This window comes from Eublepharis macularius, chromosome 12 (genome assembly GCF_028583425.1).
Source record: "Eublepharis macularius isolate TG4126 chromosome 12, MPM_Emac_v1.0, whole genome shotgun sequence".
NCBI lineage: Eukaryota > Metazoa > Chordata > Lepidosauria > Squamata > Eublepharidae > Eublepharis > Eublepharis macularius.
The window spans coordinates 38187371-38205430 of record NC_072801.1 but is presented as its reverse complement, the minus strand read 5'-3'; the positions used below and the strand labels follow the sequence as shown (position 1 = coordinate 38205430).

The following is an 18060-nucleotide window of genomic DNA, read 5'->3' as shown; positions in this document are numbered from 1 at the left end:
GGGGTGAATCCATCCTCAGAACGGACTCGCGAAACTTCCGTTTTAACTGTTTTTTATTTTTTTAATTTTATATTACTGTAATATCGAAATTACAAAATATCGAAATAATGACACTCCAAGGAAGTGAAACGTCAGTAAAATTCAGGCACTGAACTGTCCTGCATAGGAAATGCCCACGAAAGCTTCCCACATGCTTCCAAATTTCCAAAAAAGAAACGGGAGAGAGCCATCAGTGCTGTCAGTGGGGGAAAGAGAGGCATCATTATCTTCAATGATGTTTCTTTATAAGGCAAGATCGAAATAACGGAAAAGTGCGCTCAAAAATTTTTTAAAAAATGGGCGGGAAAAAATGGTCCCGCCCCCAAAAGCGGTTTTCGAGCAGCTGTGTGACCGGAGGGACGCGCGAGAAAGACGGATTGGAAGCAGGAATGTGAACGAAGAGGAAAAAATCACGGATTGGAGGCAAACGGAAGATATCCGATAAACATGCGGGTAATGGGTGAATGTGGATTCGACCCTGGTCTTCATTGGAGGTCCCCCATCCAATTACTAACCAAGGCCAACCCTGCTTAGCTTGAGAGCTGACGAGATCAGGATTACCTGGGCTACCCAGGTCAGGGAATGGTATGGGTATTTGTACTTGGGCATTATCCCCTAGCAAGTCTAATTATAGGTTGGTTGAAGATTTCCCCCTGAGGAAATGGTATGTAATCACATCCCCTTTTACACAATTGGTCCCACTCCAAACTGGAGGAAGGCTGTCTTTTAACCTAAAAATATATATATATTTGGAAATCCATTTATGGATCTCCCAGATTTCATCTTGTAATTGATCAGTACCATTTCAGGTTTTGTTTATTTAAAAAGTTTATATCCCGCCTTTCAGCCCAATCAAAGCCAGCAAGGCAGCTAACAACTAAAAACAGAGTAGTATAAAAATATTGCTGAGAGTCTCAGTGAGAAAGGCAGACTATAAATAACAAATAAATAATAAATAAATGAAACAAAAGGCGTTAAAAACCAGATTTAAGATATATTTTTAAAAAGAGAGAGACATCAAAAACATAGGGCAGGGAGAAGGGATTATTGAGGGAATGTCAGCCTAAAGAAAAGTCTTCGCATACTGGCAGAAGACAGTGACAGAAGGAAATACATAAATCTCCCTGGGGAGAGAATTTCATCATTTTGGTGCCACTACTGAAAAGCCCTCTCTTGGGTTGCCACCACTAACCTCAGAAGGCTGGGGGAGGGGACACCAGAAGCAGGGCCTCAGAAGATGGTCGTAGTGATCTGGAAGATTTATAATGCAAGTAGGTGGTCCTTACAGGTAGGAGACCACATGAAAGAAAATTCCTCCATCTTTTAAAAAAAATCCCTGCCCACAGAAAACTAGATGTCAAGGGGAAAAGTTCTAGTCTAACTTTTTCCTTGACATGCTATTTTCCTCTGTGTAGGACACAAGCACTCCCCTTCAGTAGTCTAAAATGGTACAGGCCAAATGCAGGTTTACCACATCAAGACCTTCGCACAACTTGAGAGTTATTCCCCCTTAGACCAAACAATCAGAAATGTAAACAGTGCAATCTGATCCCAAACCTCCCCAGTGCTGAGAAGACCCCACAATTTCTCCATTTTATCCTCACAACAACCCTGTTAGCTACGTTAGGACCGACCGATCGTGTGACTGGCCCAACGTCACCCACCAAGATTCCATGGCAGAGTTGGGATTCGAACCTGGATCTCTCAAATCCCAATCTGACACTCTGACTGCTCAACCATGCTGTTATGCTGCCTGGTCATTCAGCAGGGATGCACATGATAGTTTCCTGATCTGTCCATGGACTGGAACACAGTAGAAGGCAACCTATGAGCCATGGTAGACTCAGAAACAAATTCCAGAATATCCAACAAAAGGCTGAGCCCCTTCAGGTAGCTTTTACCCCCACGCAGCACAATGAAGGCGCCACCAAAAAAGGGACAGAGAAGCTTGAGGTTTTATTTTGTTTTTAAGATGTGAAGTGGCTATTCCCATGGCCTGTATCATATTCTTGCACATGCATAGTTGTGCTTGAGTGTGCATATATAAATAAAACAAACACAAGACCAGGCATCTTTCTGGATCCCAGCACATAATTTTATATATTAGGAATCTGTTCCCAGTGTAAGAATTAAAAAACAATTAGTACAGAATACAGCACTCTTGCCATTTTCACAATGCAACCAAGGACATACTCACTAGGTCCCCACATACACAATCCAGCATGAACCTGAGCATTCCCCCTGGACAAAGGCAGCACAGTGGAGTGGACGTGGACATAGGCAACCCAGATTCAGATCCTACTTTGGCTGCAACACTCATCTGCACAACCTACTTCAGAGTTAGGATGAAAGAACAAAAGTACCACCCTGAGCTTTTCGGAAGAGGATAAGACCGCGACTAAAAAAACATAACTGAATCCAGCAAATGCCACGAGCAAGCAGAAACTGTGGGGATGGCATGCGCCTGACATTTCAGCAGGTGATTAGCAACCTGACAAGGGAACGCAACTGCAGTAACTATGTGAAAGACTGCATATTCAACTGCTTACATTACCTCCACAATGCTACAACCTGTATGCAGCTTTCCTGCTGTTCCCTGTTTTCTGCACTGGGGCTACAGGTCAACAGTGCTACACTGCAAGAACAAATGCATAGACACACTCAGGAAGAATGCTGAAGATATTTTTTTATCCTGCAATGTTAGCAAAACCTAAGTCCATGTCAGCCGTAAGTCAAGATAGTCCATAGCCACTTACCTGGTCACCCAAGACAAAGAAAACTCCCATCCAAGTAAACAGGTACATTAACACATGAAGCTGCCTTATACCCAGTGAGATCTTTGGTTTATCATGGCCAGTGTTGTCTGTTCTGACTGACAACAGCTTCCCAGGGGTTCAGGTCAAGTTCTTTCACAACAAATGCTCTACCCCAAGGCACAGCCTCAAAACTACAAATACTGTTGCAGAAACCACCCCCATTAAACCTTCACTGTCTAAAATGGGTACATATAAGCAAGCAGGTTAGTAATTTGCTTTAGTGCACTAGTGACTATTGCAAACATACCTGCAAAGCTATGACTGCATCCTCTTAAAAGTACAAAATAATACAGATAAAAAATGGATCCTGCTCACTATAAGCTAATTTCTTACACCTAAAGCAATCTGAACTGAATCACCTCCATACAGAAAACTCTTGTGGTATTGGATCTGGAACAAATGCTCTTCATACACAACAATGAGCAGAGAGACTGCAGCTCAGTGGCAGAGCATCACCAGGTAGGAGGTGATGTGAGAGAGCCTTTGAAACTCTAGAAAGACAATACTAACCATAAGATATCAAAAGCAGCTTCAGGTGTTCAAACATATAACATATAACTAACTTATGGGCTTTACACTGCTACAAGATATGGTAACTATTAACTTACATGGCTTTAAAAGAAGGATTAGACAGAATTGTGAAAGAAAAACCTATTAGCTTCCAAGATGAATATAGTAGGGTCTGAGCAATCTTGTGGGCACAAAATCAGAGCCATGCTCATATTTTCTTATCCAGTTCCCATGATAGGTAAAAATGAAGCCCCCATATACATATACCTTCGATTAACAAATACTGGCAATAAAGGGGGATACCTCCCTCTTTAGGATTATTTACTTAGCCTGTACTGAAGGAAGGACTAGGTGACTTTTTCATCAGATTCCTCAAAACTATTTTTATGTCCCTTGCACACTTTTATAGTATGGAGTACATATATGGCATAATATAAAATGGATTTAACTAAAACTGCACTGGCAAGGTCACAGCTGAATTGAGGGCGAGGGGCTGCTCTTTTACCTAGTCTAAGAAGAAAGTAATCCCTTCCAATTTCAAAGGCACTTTCTTCCCAGTTTGGGATTGAGGTCTTAAATTCCCAATGACCAAACCGTTTAGGGTTTTGTTGCCTAGATTTGTGATCAAAAAGTTCTCAAGTAACATGCACAACATGTGTTTTGCCTGAAGCATAGAATTTATTTCTGTCTGGAGAAGAGATTTGTGCAGCCTAGAAGCATGCTATTTTATCCTATCCTAAGTGAGGATTGAAACATCCCATCTGGAACTGTTTGGGATCATATACGACTGACAAAAAAGAAGTGAATGGCAATGCTGATACTGAAAAGCAACTTCTAAATTCTTCAATCTGTACCTGATAATCCTGCTTTTCCTCCAAAGAGATCAGGGTAGTGCACGCAGTCTTCCCCAAACAAACCTGTGAGGGAGGTTAGGCCAAGAGAAAGTAATTGGCCCCAGGTTACACAAGTATGGCTGGATTTGACCCGGAGTTTCCTATGACCCAGACCAACACTCCAACCACCACAGTTCATTGACTCTCAGTGTAACAAAGCGGCTATCAATCTGCAAGCTTCAGGTTCAAATCTCATCTCAGCCATGAACTCATTAAAGTTTCCCAAGGCAAGTTCTTATTCCTTCAGCCTTCTGGACTACCTTACAGGGCTGCTGAAAGGATCATGTACTTAAAAGCACTTTGGAAGCCTAAAAACCACAATCACAATAATACAGGCAGAACAACTATTAAGAATTCACTAGGGGGAGGGAAGGGAACCCTCAAAAACCTCTCCTGCCAAAGATGTGTTAAAGTTGACTGCCAAGACTGAATTTTCAAAGCTTGAAAAAATAAACAAATACAGACACACACACCCCAGGCATGCTTTTCCTTTCCTCCCTAAGGCCCAAAGTCAAGCCAGCTGATAATTCCTCCCAACTGATGGGCTGCTTCTTTTCTTAAGGATTTACCTTTTTGTTAATGACAGCTAAGCACCCAACTGTGATCTGCATTCTACACATACTATTTTTTTAAAAAAAGCAGCCAGTATCAGCCACGGATTTACACACCATCACTAACAATCCCAAGCTAAAAGCTGGAGTGCCAAACAGCCTGCCCTCTCAAAAAATGATCTTTCATCTCATTGTTACATTTATAGCTTAACCTCTTTGTGGGTCCTTCACCACGCTACCATAGATGCCTATTAAAATGACTCTCCAAATGCCAGCGTACCACTGGACTCACCATCCGCAGCCCTGGGAGGCGCACACAAAAATGCAAATGCCGCAAGTCCATTTTCACACCCATCAGCCTGCTCAGACACTGCAAAAACACAGACCAAGTTGGAAACATCCTCTTGAAAGCTAAGCCACGGTCTTGTTTTTCCACCCACGGGTCGACCAACCACTGGCAGTTTGGCAAGACAGACAACGCGGGCTCTCGGGGTTTTAAAAAAATTTGACTGTATAATTCATCACAGACCTTTTTGCGTTCATTGGGGGTATGGTTTGGGAGGCACACAGAGAGGCAAGTGCAAAAGCATCCCAAAAATACAGAGAAAAAAATTAACAAATGCCCACAAAATGATGAATCCAAAGACTGCACACACATGCACACACCATGATGTAAAACCAAGTACAGCCACACCTGCACGTGGTGTACAGAACACCTTACACTTTGCCTTTTCCTTCGAGATCTAGAAAAGGTAGACACACAAACTGCTCACAAATATACAAAAGAGGAAGGAAGTGATCCCCCCACCCACCCACCCAAGAGCCCTCTGGATAGTTGAGTGAAACACAAAAGCCAAACAGGAGAAACTTTCCTGCACAGATATTTGGTGTGACTATGCACAGACGGGGAAAGCCAGGGGAAAATACCACCACCTTCTCCTGGGGATGCCTGTCTGACCACAACGTGGGTCCAACTATGTTGACACACAAAAGCTTTCGTCCTGAAATTAAGGAGCAGTGACCGAAATGTGGAAAAGGGAGAAACAGAGACGGCGCAGCAGAAGAATGTGGGATCTGGGAGGACCAGAAGGAAAGCAACCCCTTCAAGCTGGCTCCATTAACCCTTGCAGAAGAGGACGGAGGGGGCGGGCGGGCAGGCCACCGGTGACAGCTGGAAGGGGCTCCTGAACGCAACAGTTGGGTCTTGTTTAGAAGTCCCATGGAGAGAGGAAGAGGGAGCAGGGCACCGAACCTTTATACTTCCCCACCAAGAACTCCTTCCAAATATTCTAGTTGCAGTTGCTCCCAACGAAAGAAACATGTAATTTCAAGATAAGCGCATTACTCGTAAGGTATCCTAATCTTTCTGACATGTACTAGGGTGCGGGGGGGGGGCACTGCTTATACTTCTGCGGTACAAGAACAAGCTGTGTCATCTACGATCAGAGGGGAGAAAGAAGTAGGGGCTGGCCCTGTACAAATCAAAACACAACTTTGGCAAGGGCTGGGGGAGAAAGGGGAGGAGGAAAGCGGCTGGGACTGCGTAGGATAGTCCTAGACTCCGATCGGAGTCTACTCGGAACAAAAACACAACTGAGAAAGGGAAGAGGGAGACAAGCGCTCCCCCCCCCCTCCGTCAGTCCCGGAACTTGACGTCCCGAGAAGGCAACACAATCAAACACAACCCGGCCACCTTCCCCCAAACACACCCTGAGCAAAGTTTGCAGAAGGAGGCGGGGATTCAGGCTGCCTGGCTCTCTTACCTGCAGGCACGTCCCGTGGCTTCGGCTTCTCGGGACAGGCACCAAACTCTCCACCGACACCCTCTCCCGTGGGCCAGAAGAGCGCGCCCCGCCAGCCAGCCACACTCGCTCCCTCTCCCGGTCCAGTCTCGCGGAGTCACACAGAAGGTCTTGCGAGCCCGGCTGGTGCTGGGACCCGGGAGGGAGGAGGCGTTGGAACGCTGTGCTGGCCAGCGCGGGCGCCCCAGAGCGCAGCAGCCATTAAAGCCAGTCATGTGCTTGTGTGAAACTTTACACTGGGGCTTGGAGTGGGGAGGGGGGAGAGGGAGGGGAGGAGGCAGAGGTCGGCGTCGCCACGCCCACCCCCTCTCAGCCAATAGCCGTGCCGCAGGGCTGGGGGAGAGCAAAAGAGGAGGGGAAGGCTGTCGAAAGGGCTGCCGGCGGTGGACGCCGAGAGGCAAGCGGAGGGCCGAGTTCACCGGCACGCGGCACTGGCGCGAGCCTGTGTCGTGCACCGAACGGGGAGCAGGTCCTGTTGGAAGGGAACGGACGGGGGTTCAGGCCCCGACAAAACAGGCGCTTGCTCTTTGATGAGCGCCGCTGCACGGTCTTTGCGCATCCCTATGTAAGCCCTGGGTGAGCTGCATAGGACCGAGTAAGCATGAGTGGAGGCAGGTACGAACACGTGGAAGTGCAGAATATGTAACAAGAGGGACCGGCGTGGTTAGCAGTGCAGTTCTGAACGGAGTTAGACCCTTCTCAGCCCATTGCTTTAGAAAGGTGGGACTCTGCGCTGTAAGAGTCGGAAGGTGTCCTACAGTTTCAGTCTCAATTCTGAAAAGATGGTTTCACCATCTCTGCGCCACAGCCTCCCAGGCGCGATATAGCAATAAGCGAGGATAATTTAAAGAAATATATAGAAGACCCCTTTAAATGCTAGGATTGCATGCCTGGGAGATCCCTGGCTCTGAGGTAGAATGCAATAGCTAACATCCTGTAGGTGAGTATGTGAGAATGGGGAACACGCTCCATCCCTGTTGAGAAGTCCTCGTTATTCAGCTTCAGTCTTCCTAATCTGTAAAATGAGAATATTAGCAACTGACTCTCCCAGGTTTATGTTCTGGCTGTAGACAAAATTATTACTGTGTTTTTTTAAGTTAAAAGTGCTGTAAAAGACAGGCATGCCATTAGTCAGCATACACTGTGGCAGCAAAGGGGAAAAACAGAGGCACTCTGTTCGTTTTGTGTCCCTTGCATGTTCCAACACCATTTTTTTTAAAAAAAAAAATTATTTGGGGAGGGGGGTGTAAAATGCTGCTCCAAATTGAGCTGTAAAGATTATGAACAGCGTAGGAAATTAATGGGGGGATGTAATACTTGAATGACAGTTGTATTTTTTTTCCAAAAAATAAAGTACATTAAGTTTTTTTTATCCAAAGACAAAGTACAAAATACATAATTAGTATTTTTTATTAAAGTAGAAACTAAAAGAAAATCTTAAGTTCCTACAGGTAGCATCACTGCAAATAATAATGAAGCCCAAACTAAGTTCTTATCTGCGGAACAGGTGCCTTCTGTCTCTCCTCACTCCTGGGAAGGAATGGGAGGTTGCCAATAGTGCAGGAAGATCAAGTGATTCATTAAGCCCAGTTTGGATAATGGTGGGCAAGCTTAAAATCCACACGGTTCCTTTTTCCTGAGAGAAAAGCATTCTTAAGCATTTCTCTGTTCCCCCCCCCCAAAAAGCCTTTTGCAGTAAAGGTGGGCTGATAATCTTTCATGATCTAATTTTTAAATTAGAATCTCTGTAGTCCACTGATATATGTTAATTTTACGAAACAAGAGTGCATACTCAGGAGGATCTTTTCACAATTAAGACATAACCAATCTGTATTAAGTGAACCTACCTAAATTTGTGTGTCTGTGTAAAATGCCCTTAAGTCACACCCAACTTATGGCAGAGCCAGCAAGGGGCTTTCAGGGCAAGTGAGAAGCAGAGGTGATTTGCCATTGCCTTCCTCTGCAGAGCTTTCATTGGTGGTCGCCCATCCAAGTACCAACTCTGCTTAGCTTCTGAGATCTGATGAGATTAGATTATACCATACTACCTTCCCTTCACCTAAGTTTGTACTCACCTAAAATTAAAAAAAGCCACCTTAATGGACCAAAGTAACATCCCACATGTCCTGCACTTTTTGAAGGTATCCCAGCAATCATTACACATAAGAAATTGTCCAACAGCTCACTAATGGATAACAGTCTATCTTCTGCCCATATCTGCCTTACAGTATGGCAATCGTTCCCGAGCAAGCATTCCATGGGAAATAAATAACTGGTTTCACTGAAACAATTATAACGGCTTCTGTGAGCTGGCAACATAAGGGGCTGTCCGCTATATCACTGCTTGAGTTCCCTTTGGTCTTTTGTCCATCCAATCTGTCCCAGTCATTGCTGATCCTGCACAATATAATGCCTTCAAAGAAAAGTACTATTTTGCTTCTCCTTCCCTATTCTGGAATTGCTTCCTTCCAGTGGGGAGTCATACCTCGATCAGTAACATGCAGAAACAAAAGGAGTGGTCTCTCCTACACGTTTCTGCTTTAAAAGTAACTTTTTCAGATGTAAAAGTGAAGTACCTCTAATTTTAAACTTTGTCAAAAAGAGAAACAAAAGAAAGTGTGCTTTAGTAGTCCCAAATTTGGGAAATGGAGCTTTGTTTGTTGGTTTGTTTGTCCCCTCCATAAATTAAGACCCAGCACTCTGCAATAAAATCAATAAAACACTAAAATATATTAAAACCAACCATTAAAAGAGTCACCATATTAATAAAAAAGCAGGCAAGAGACCAGCATAAAATACAGTAAGCAAATTCATCAGACCATTAAAAATACAACCTGCCAGATGCCTTCTCTCATCTTCCCAAGTGTCATCCCCGTGGTTTCTCCACAAATCCCACAGACTTCAGGGGGGGGGGGGGTGATGTGGAAAAATGCTTCAAGTATTCCCAATCAATTAAATCTACATATATTTTCATATAAATAAAACAATGGATCAGGAAGGAGAGGGAGGAAGCTTTTCCCCCTTTGTTTTTAAGATACTGCTGCAGCAGGCACTGTCCCAAAAGAAAAGTACCTTGCATGAGAGAGAATGAGAATTTTTCCTTTAAGAAGATCCCTGCTGTCTTTGGCTCCCCCCCCCCCCCCCCAGTACCTAGACTTTAAAAAGATAATTAAAATGTAACACTTTACTAACTGATTAATAGGGGATACGCATCTTAAAACATCAATATGCCTCCTTCTGTTGTAAAACGCTGCTGCTTGATTAATTGGGGTGTCTCTTACATTTTATTTTAAATTTAATTTATTGTAGAATACAGGGTAGGGTCCAGAGAGTTCCCAGGGGACCTCCCACCCAGGGGCAGGTCAGAGTCAGCCTACTTAGCTTCAGGAAAGCTGCAGCACAGCCAGATCAACCATGATGGATCAAAAGCTTTTTAGTTGATTAATCTAATTGTCTAACTCAGCTGAATGTTGCGGCCCTGCAACAACATGCACGGGGGAAGGTATTGAGCACCCCAGATGCACGGCTGCTGAGCTGCATTGGGCTGGGGGGCATCTATGTGGGACATTTTTCTAGCTCAGGCAGGCGTTCACAGTTCTCTATATTTTATGCTCACAACAGACCTGAGAGGTAGGTTAAGCCCAGAAGCCCAAGGTCACCCAGGGATCTCCATGGCAGAGTGGGGAACACTAGGTGTGCAGGCCAGCCCTGGTCTCCAGTGTATGTAAGGCTATTGTTTCTCAGTAGTGACAAAGGCAATCCCCCTTTCTAGCACCAGGTTCAGTGAAGCAGCCTGGATGAAGCATGGCTCCAAGGGCACCCTCAACCACTCTTAGATGCCTGCTTAATGTGAGTGCTAGGACTCTGCAACACAAGTGCAATCCCAAGTTCAGAACCAAAATTATTCACATTTGGGCAGCTTAACAAGGGGTTAATTTATTTCATTTCATCGGTATGGATTTTCAGCCCTGAAGCTATCCCAAAGCCAAGCCTTAGCTTGCAGTGGGAAACTGAGGAAGGGGCAGGTCTGGCCCTCCTTCCTAGAAGGGAGGAGCCATCTGCACAAGTAGCAACTCCCTCCCAACCAAACCCCCTCCCCATGGCAAACATCGTGTTTCCCCTTGCCAAGCCCATTGTTGTCCATTTATATTAATTGCTAGAGAGAGACCGGAAACAGATTTGAGGGGGAGGAGAAGCAGGAGGAGAAAATCTCCCCCCACCCTTTCTATCCAAACGTTATTTATGGATGGGGGAAGCTGTTTTGAGCTGGACGCCTTGCATCTTCATGAAGAAAGGCAACGCTTTTTCAAGATTGTTGCGGGGAGATGAGCATTTCACTAGATGCATTTTGGCTCCTGTGGTCAAGCACACCAGAGTTGGTCTGCCTGCATTAGAGCAATAGGGAACAGGGCGCCAGGATTCCTAGACCCCTCCCCTCCCCCCATTCCCTCAGTTCTGGGAAGAGGTTCAGGCCTAGCGCAGTGGATTTCAATGCACAACAGGAATCATTAGGAAGGATAAACTTCTGCCAGGAAAGCCACAAGACCATTGCCAAAGCATGTCCTGATCCAGCACAGAGGCCAGGACAATCGATAGCCTCCCACACCCGGTGCACTGCAGACAAGGGCTGAATCCACATTACCTCCGCGCATCCTGGTGTTGCACTAAATGTTCGCTAAACACCCGGAAGTATAGCGTCTTTCTAGCGCGATTCAGAAATCGCGCTTGAAAGATGCTATACTTCCGGGTGTTTAGCGAACATTTAGTGCAACACCGGGATGCATGGAGGTAATGTGGATTCAGCCAAGGTTGGAGAACACTGGTGGCTTTGTGCTGAATATCACAGCCACCACTATCTATCTTTGCATTCATTTGGCATCCCCTCCATTCATTCCACCAAGCACTTCAAAGCCATACTGTGGGAATCCTATAACCATTCCCACTTCCTTTGGTCCATGCACAACTGTGCATTTCTTTCCCACTCTTGACAAGGATTTATTTATTTATTCATACATACATACCCCACCGTTTCTGCCCCCCAATGGAGACCAAAGTGGCTTACATCATTCTCCTCTCATCCATTTCATCCTTACAAAAACCTTGTGAGGGAGGTAGACTAAGCTGTGTGTGTGTGACTGGCCCAAGGTCACCCAGCGAGCTTCCGTAGCAGAGTAGGGATTTAAACCCTGGTCTCTCCGATTGTAGTCTGACAGTTTAATTGCTACACCACACTGGCTGGAATGAGATGCATGCACTCACTTGCATCCATGGCTGCTTCCTACCCCCCTCCCCTGTTTGTGGCTAAAGCAGAGTCTGAATTGGTCACCACAAAGGTTGTTGTTTTGTTTCTACTGGTCAACTGCAGGCTGAGGGGTAGCATACCACTCGGCAAGCCATTCAGACCACTTGATTGCTCCGTGAATTCAGAATGGCCATGTCCAGGGCTTTTTTTCAGCCGGAACACGGTGGAACGGAGTTTTGGAACCTCTTGAAAATGGTCACATGGCCGGTGGTCCTGCCCCCTAATCAGGGGGCGGGGCCACCGGCCATGTGACCATTTTCTCCAAGGGCAACCCACTGAGTTCCACCACCTCTTTTCCCAGAAAAAAAGCCCTGGCCATGTCAGTCCACACACTACTACTGAAGGACACAGGGCTGCCAAATCCAGGTAAGGAAATTCCTGGAGATTTGGGGGTGGAGCCTAAAGAGGATAGAGTTTGGGGAAGGGAGAGAGTTCAGCCAGGATGTGATGCCATGAAGTCTGCCGTCCAAAGCTGCCATTTCCTCCAGGGTAACGGATCGCTGTACTCTGGAGGTCAGTCATAATTTCAGGAGAACTCCAGTCTCCACCTGGAGTTTGGCAACCCTACTTGGTCAACTTTGGGTAATTAAGTTGTTTATTTAAATTTTATTGACAATGCCCACACAAGACGAGCAGACTAAGGGGAAAATGCTAGAGGTTTATAAAATTATGGGATGGAGAAAGGGGAGAGAAGTCTTCTCCTTCACTCATACTACTAGAGCTTAGGGGCACCCAATAAAGGTGACAGGCAGTAGGTTCTGCACAGACTAAAGGAAATACTCCTTTACTCCCTGAATAATTAAATTGAAGAATTCATTGCCAGTGGACACAGCAATGGCAAGTGGCACAGATGGCTTTAAAAGGATTCCTGGAGGAGAAGTCAATCAATGGCTACTAGCCAAGACGACTAAAAGGAACCTCCATATGTAGATCCAGAGGAGTTAGCCGTGTTAGTTTGTAGTAGCAAAATAGAAAAGAGCCCAGTAGCACCTTTAGGACTAACCAACTTTATTGTGGCAAAAGCTTTCGAGAATCACAGATGCATCTGACGAAGAGAACTGTGATTCTCGAAAGCTTATGCTACAGTAAAGTTGGTTGGTCTTAAAGGTGCTACTGGGCTCTTTTCTATTTTCCATATTTAGATGCAGCAAACCTCCTAATACTCAGTGCTTGGAAGCAATGTCAGGAGAAGGCCCTGGCCTCCGCACCTTGTTTGTTGACCTTCCCCTGACATTCCCTGCCAGGCCAACTGGTTGGCTACTGTGGAAAACAGGATGTTGGGCTAGATGGACCTCTGTTTTATTATGTAGTTATGTAGGGTGCAGAGCTGGGGACCAGGCCTTATACCTTGCTCCCCTGTTCCCCCTCCTCCAATCTTTCTGTGAAGCTGTCTCAAAATCCACATTCCCTGTTATTAACGTGTATAATTTTTATTTAGGATGAAGAAAGAGTTGGAGAATGGTGGATTGTTTAGTTCTGTTATGTAATGGTTATATGTTAAATCAAAAGGCCTTTTTAATGTATTAAAATCTGTGCTGGTTGGAACTATATAAAAGCCCTAAGAAGATATTAAAATGCTGATGTTTCGTGATTAAGGAAACAGACACACTCAAATTCTGATTATTATTATTTTCACAAGCCAGTTCAAATCTCCAGTTCCAAAGGGACCAGAAAGTACTGTATGCAAAACATGTAAATATATGCAAATTTTTGTTTTGCTTTGTATAACCTTGCATAATGTGCCTGCTGAATCTGGAATTTCTTTGTGTACAGAAGCAGTGACATAGAAGAGGGGGGAGGATTTGAAGAATGTACAGCAAAAGAAATGTGATCACGGAGCTGAAATCTTCAGTTCCCCTACCTTCAGTAGTAGTTTGCAGAAAGAGCCTACACTCTCAGAACATTTCTACAGCCACAGGACCAAGAAGAAAAATACCCTGCCATTCCGTTTTTCAAATCTGAATTTTTAAGATTGATGCATCCTATAACAGATTACAGATTCTGTATGTAATTCCATGCACATGGAAATCACAGTAAACAGACTCTGAGCGTTTCAGCAGTTCCTGCTATTGTAACAACGTTAACTGTGCCCCTATCTTACCCCAGAGGCAGCTGCACTAACTTATCTGACAGAAGAACAGGAACGAGCAATTTCCCTCTGGTCTTTTTAGAGTCATTTAATCATTCTTCTTACAGCCCCCTCCCCGTTCCCTCCAGAAGCAAAGTATCTAGTCTCCTATTGCACAAGCAATTCATAAAGAATCCATTCCACCCTTCAGGGCAAACTGTCCCAACTGTTAATCAACGCCAGTGCTCCTTTCTGTGCCTTATGCCCAAGATTGATTTAACTTGAACCCCTTTCGCTTGGTTTCAGAAGCATCCACAGGGCCAGAAGTACAGTTCTCAATCCACCCCACAATATGCTGATCCCAAATTTTCTTTCAATTCCTCCAGAGGAGACAACCTTCCATAAGCAAATTTAAACATTCTGCTCACTACCACCCCCTCCTCGCAAGCTGGTTGTCAGTCTTGATGGAGCCCAGCCTTTAGGTTCCTTCCCCAACCAGGCCAGGGAAGAGTGGCAGATTTATCTTTCCCTACAAAGCAAAAGGCCTCTGGGACCCTTTGAAGCCAACAGTGGGGCCCAGGGAGAGGGTAGCCGCTGAAGAGCAGACCTTGCTGGAACATCTCCAGACCCCCACTCCTCTGTCCAGATCACAAAACCGTTCATCCTTTTGGAAGGTCCTTGTTACATGTTTAAATAAGTGCCACCCGGCCCTACATAGAAAAGAATAGTAACCAACATACACAACAAAAAGGCTGGATCAAAAGAACAGCTTGTATGCCTCACTTTTCTTCCCCACTCCATGAAGGGAAAGAAATTTCTGGAACTTCAGAGGAAGGAATCGCGGAATCATGGCTCACTGAATGGAGAATTGACTGAGGCAGAAACTGAACTCAGATCCACCATCCTTGTAACAAACTGTATATTGCTGGGCTTGAAAATCTGTTTTCCATCCCCAAATTTTAAAAAAATGTAACATCCAACCTGATTAAGAGTTCTGGTGAGCTCAAAAGCTCGCACAATGTTTTGTGTCAATTGGTTGGTCCTAGTGAAATGTCTTACATAGATTTTTTTCTTCTCTACAGACCAATAGGGCTCTGTAAGGGAGGCAAGGAAGCAGGGTATAACCGGATTTCATCAGATCTCAGAGTTGGGCCCTGGTCAGAACTTGGATGGGAGACCTCCAGGGAAGACTTTGTTCTGCAAAGGAAGGCAATGGCAAACCACCTCTGCTTCTCATTTACCTTGAAAGCTCCTTGCTGGGGTCATCAAAAGGAGGCTGCAACTTGATAGCATATATGTATGCAATATGGCTCTTTACAACACTTTGGTAACAGGCTTGCCATTCTGCTGCATGTTTAAGGGACCTTTTCAAATATGTCTACAACAGTTATTAGCCAACAAACATTCTGACTAGCTCGCCATCTCATTCTACTTGCAATCCTTTATGGTGCATGGACAGCACAAGAGAAAAACAGAACCAATTTTCTTCCACTTTAGAAAAGCTTCCCTGGTCGTCTATTGGTGACTAATACAGATCACAGCTCATGGTCTTTTCACCAATCTGATTTATGGATTTTTTATAACTTTATTTAAAACATTTTTATGCCTCCTTGCCACCCAAATAGGATCCTCAAGGCAGTGAACATCAAAACTTTAAAATATTTCAACAGTAAAACATTTAAGACATTAAGACAGCATTTAAAATAGAGTAGGGTAAGGGTGTAAGCACCAAGTCATTATACTGACCCATGCGGGGGGACGTCGCATCACGACATTTTCTTGGCAGACTTTTTGTTACAGGGTGGTTTGCCATTGCCTTCCCCAGTCATCTACACTTTTACCCCCAGGAAACAGTACTCATTTTATCAACCTCGGAAGGATGGAAGGCCGAGTCAATCTTGAGAAGGCTACCTGAACCCGGCTTCCGCCAGGATCGAACTCAGGTCATAGAGCTTGGGCTGCAGTACTGCAGCTTACCACTCTGCGCCACGGGGCTCCTTAAACACATACCATGCTGCATTAAATATCGTGAGCACAGAACTCAGGGCGGGTAGATATTCTAGTCTGGAACACAGGTGCCATTTTTGTAGGCAGTAAAATCAACTGGTGGTGTGAAAACAAATCAGGCAATAAAATCAACTGGTGGTGTGAAAACAAAAATGCTAAATCCAGCTCCCTTCACAAAGAAAAAGATCACTTGTATAGCTTTAGAGTACAAATTCCTGCAGGAATTCCTGCAAAACCTTCATTTCTTCTAAAAGCCTGTGAGACCTATTTCCAAGGGCATGGCAGCCCAGCTACATATAGCTTACTTTTCAGATAGTTTCAGCTAACCGTTTCAGCTAACCATATTGGTCTGCAGTAGACAGCAGAATTGGAGTCCAGTCAAAGCTTGCTTCTTCAGATCCCTGAAGAATACCTGGTATGTGGTATCTGAAGAAGCCTTTATGCTCAAGACATACCCTGAAAACTGTTGGTCTCTAAAGTACCACTGGACTCAAACTCTGCTGTTTTTATTCTGGTAGCTATGCTGGTGGCTAACAATAGCTGTGTAATATTTTTTTATTACAGCTAACAATAGCTGTAAGCTTTTGAGCTCCACAATACTCTTTATCAGGCTAGATGTTCATTTAAACAAGTGTGGGTGTCCCACCCCCATGCCTAAACCAGAAATCTTTTTTGGTTTATATGGAATATATAACCTGGGTAACTCGGAAAGTGGTTCAGTATTTGTTGGCAGCTTTAGTTGGTAGTTAGTAGAATGAGACTAGCAACAAAGAAAACTCATATCAAAAGTCCACCCCGACCTCAAATCCTCCACAGTTTTGCACCAATTCCTGAGCCGGGAAACCAGGAAAAGCAAGCAAGTGCAGACAGGCAGATACACTATACCCCTTCCTGAATGGAGCCCCCTCTCCGGGCCCATCTGTCCATCAACACCATGTGCTTCAGCTGCCAGGAATGGTCCAAATGTTTGCCAGATGTGTGTATTGTTGCCCAGTTCCCCACCCCACCGGCACTAATCCTGGGGCATGCACACCCCTGAGATCCTGGAGATACTGGACAGAGACAGAGGTAAGGGCTGGTGAGTAAGTTAAGGATGTTCAGAAAACTTTTCTTCATAGATGCATTCAGTTAGTGCAAACTGTTGTGTGCAATAAAGAGCTTTCTTTTACTGGCTGAACAGATGAGGGCAGTGGGGAGAATCTCACAACATGCCACTTTATCTGAAGATTAGTAGAAACAGGCCATTCAACAATGCTCCCTTCACCCCTCAGCCACAGAGATGCTAAGTCCTAGATTCTGGACATGCAATTCTTCATTTTCTAAAAACAAAGAAGAGGAACCAGAGTGCAGGCCTTGCAGAACACCACACCCTTGGACTTGGAAACCCTCTTTCCAAGAGCTTGGGACTTTATAATTGTCTGCTGTCATAACAGGTTAAAACCTGACAAGGGAAACAAACGAAGGACCATTTTATGAAAGAACGGCAGCCAATAATTTTTGTTTTTTTGGAAAGGAAGCCACTAAATTGGGGTAAACCAAACAAAGCAGTATGTCTATACTGATATTTTAAAAGTATGTTATTTGAATATTGTCCCTCGGACCCATGCCCATCATGGCTGGTAAAGGCCAGTGCCGAGGGGCTGCGGTCCTCGCTGGAGGCCATTGTTAATCTATCCTTAGGCTCCGGGGTTTTTCCTGGGCCATTGAAGCCATGGTGAGACCTCTCTTGAAGAAACCATTGCTGGACCCCACTGACCTGGTCAATTACTACCCAGTTTCGAACCTCCCGTTTCTGGGAAAGGTGATTGAGCAGGCAGTGGTGGAACAGCTGCAGGGCTTCCTGAAGGATGTCTCGGCCCTAGACCCCTTCCAGTCCGGGTTCCGTCCGGGATATGGGACGGAGACGTTGCTGGTTGCCCTCACAATCTTCGTAGACATCTGGATTGAGGCGGCTTGGCGCCGCTGATATTATTGGATCTGTCGACAATGTTCATACAGGCTAATTCCGCACATGTTGGATAATGCACTTTCAATGTACTTTATCAATCGTTTGAGGTGGATTATTTGTTCTG

General features: G+C 44.9%; 1 protein-coding gene across 2 annotated transcripts in view; it reads right to left on the bottom strand.

The window, feature by feature from the left end:
• Positions 1–18060, bottom strand: part of RARA (retinoic acid receptor alpha) — a 190648-nt gene that overhangs the window by 157170 nt on the left and 15418 nt on the right. Inside the window, exon 1 of one of the 2 annotated variants that reach the window (XM_054992972.1) lies at positions 6573–6813. The exons of the other annotated variant lie outside the window; for it this stretch is intronic. The gene's annotated coding sequence lies outside the window, so the exon portion shown is untranslated. Of the gene's footprint in view, positions 1–6572; positions 6814–18060 lie in introns of those variants that run through there. 2 annotated transcript variants of the gene reach the window in all.